The 2319-nt window shown below is 45.4% G+C and overlaps 1 non-coding gene across 1 annotated transcript; it reads left to right on the top strand.

Annotated features, from left to right (window-relative positions):
* The first annotated feature begins 2017 nt into the window (after positions 1-2017).
* Trnar-acg (transfer RNA arginine (anticodon ACG)) lies at positions 2018-2090 on the top strand. Its single transcript has one exon. It is a non-coding gene; the product is annotated as a tRNA-Arg (tRNA).
* Positions 2091-2319: the final 229 nt, after the last annotated feature.

Genomic DNA, 2319 nt, shown 5'->3' on the forward strand with positions numbered 1-2319 from the left:
AACTACCCTAGATCGATTATGTCGTGAAGGGGAATATGGTGCATGACAATCGGCATCTGATCCATACAATCATGAAGTGAATAGAATATGACACCAAAGCCGCACTGATCGATTTAGATCAGTTCAAGGCTTTCAATAGGGTCGGCGATCGTCTCCTGGGATCGATTCTAGAGGCCGCCGGTTTTAATCCGGACTTCAGCAAATGTGTCTCCTTTCTGTATCACAAACCGACGGTGGAGATGCAGATAAATAATAAGCTCTCGGAGTTGTTCGCCGTCTCTCGGCTGGTGCGTCAGTGCTGTTCGCTTTATGTCCTGGCGTTAGAACCTCCCTCACCCCCTTCGCAAGTTAAGGAACGAGGTAGCGAGACCAATCCTGCACGAAATAGCTCTCCCTGGCGAGACGCACAACAGGGGTTCTGCGTTCGCCGATGACGCCATCGTCTGCGTGTCCAGCCGCACTGACATCGAAGCGTTGACCAAGGCAATCCCTCGTTACACAGACGTTACAGGGGCCGTTTTCAACTGTAGCAAGTCTGTCGACATGCGGTTGGGAGCCTGGATCGGCGAGCCCACCTTTCCGAGCATATTCAACTGGACCGATGGTCCGGTTCGTGTTGAGGGTGTCTTGTTTGAATCGGGCCTACAGCTGGTTAAGAAGTGGTTGGAAGTACAGACAAAAGTCGAATCGTCGATTGGGACTTGGATTCGAAGGAAATTGTTCCTGAACAGTCGAGCAGAGGCGTGCCCCACTTAGGTCTTCCCGCTCATTCTTTACCGTCTTTCTGTACTGCCTCTCCATACGAAACGCCTTCTAGCTTTCACGGAACTCTTCTTCTCGCTTCTTTGGGAAAAGGGGAAAAAACTAAGTCGCAGGTAGGTTGTATTCAGAATCCGAGCGAGGGAGGCCTGGGAATGTCCGATCTTAAAAATGTCACACACATGCCGAAATGTTGGATTTCCTGGGTTGTTTTCTGGTGGAGAATATTCCATGGGTCCTTGTGGTTGGAAACGCTTTTCCCAACCATAAGCCCTACCCTTCGGTTGAAGGCCGTCGTAGGCCGAGGGGGAAATCTAAGTTCTTTGCAGAATGTCGAGACGTGCTTAGAGCTGCGCCGGAGACCAATGTCCTCTCACAGCCTAGGAAGAAACTTTATCAGGAACTGGTGGTGGGTACCATTTCGGATCCCCTCAGGGAGCGGCTGGGATGGTTGGAGGAGGAGATATGCTCACAGCGGAATTGGACGCCGGACTGAGCTTATCTCAATAATTCTGAGTTTTCCCTAACCTAGCGACTTGTCCGGAACGCACTGCCACTCTTTGCCAGCTTCACAAGGAAGATGAAAGGATCGCTCCCTTATGTCGGTGCTGCAATGACGGTCTTCCCTCACAGTTATTGCTTCTCGGATGTAACCTTCTAACCCTCCTCCTGTTTGTCAATTCCTAATTTTTTTTGTACCACCTATTAGCCTCCACTCCCAATTAGAGAACATTCTGCTTATTTTCAGTTTTAGGAAAACAGTGGTAGTTCTAATACTTAGACAAGGATGGAGTAGGACCCTGCTAACATACACCAATAGGTATTTTATTTGGTTTATACATTTGGGGGGTATTCTAGACTTTCTCACTTTCCGTCATACATCCATTCACCGGACTTTATTCTATCAAATTTAAGACTTTATTTACCAATGAACTTTTTCCACATTACGTATTTGATTTATATAATCTATACTATTAATACAATTCGAAATCTTTATTTACTTATTTATGTGTGTATATATATACCGATAAAATTTTCGAAAAGATGCACCGAATTAAAAAATTCTTTCTTTTTTTTTTCATGAAAGGTCCTTATATCTATATATTATTTGTAACGAACAACGCCGAGTCACACAAAAAGCTCGAAATAAGGGTTTTTGGGCCGTTTGATGCAAATGCCGAAAAAGTTACCTGCCCATATCAACGGAATTTAGCACTGTCTGTATACAGTCGCGGTAACATCTTACGGCTTACGGACAGGACTTGTGGCGCAATGGATAACGCGTCTGACTACGGATCAGAAGATTCCAGGTTCGAATCCTGGCAAGTTCGTAATAATTTTAACCATCATTTTATCCAACGTTTACTCATTATCCTTACCTTATTAGTCAGGGTATTTTTGTTTTTTTCAGTGATTTTGTTTTGGGCATATGGAAATTTCCTATACTCCGAATTCACAAGGTAAGCGTTGATGGTAAGACGATGTTGGGTGTACTTGATTTTGAGTGTACTCGATTTTGTGTTTGACTCGGCGTTGTGTGTGCCGACGCGGCGCAGCCGC

Source organism: Euprymna scolopes, chromosome 23 (genome assembly GCF_053919585.1).
Source record: "Euprymna scolopes isolate OS-2025 chromosome 23, ASM5391958v1, whole genome shotgun sequence".
Classification (NCBI taxonomy): Eukaryota; Metazoa; Mollusca; class Cephalopoda; order Sepiida; family Sepiolidae; genus Euprymna; species Euprymna scolopes.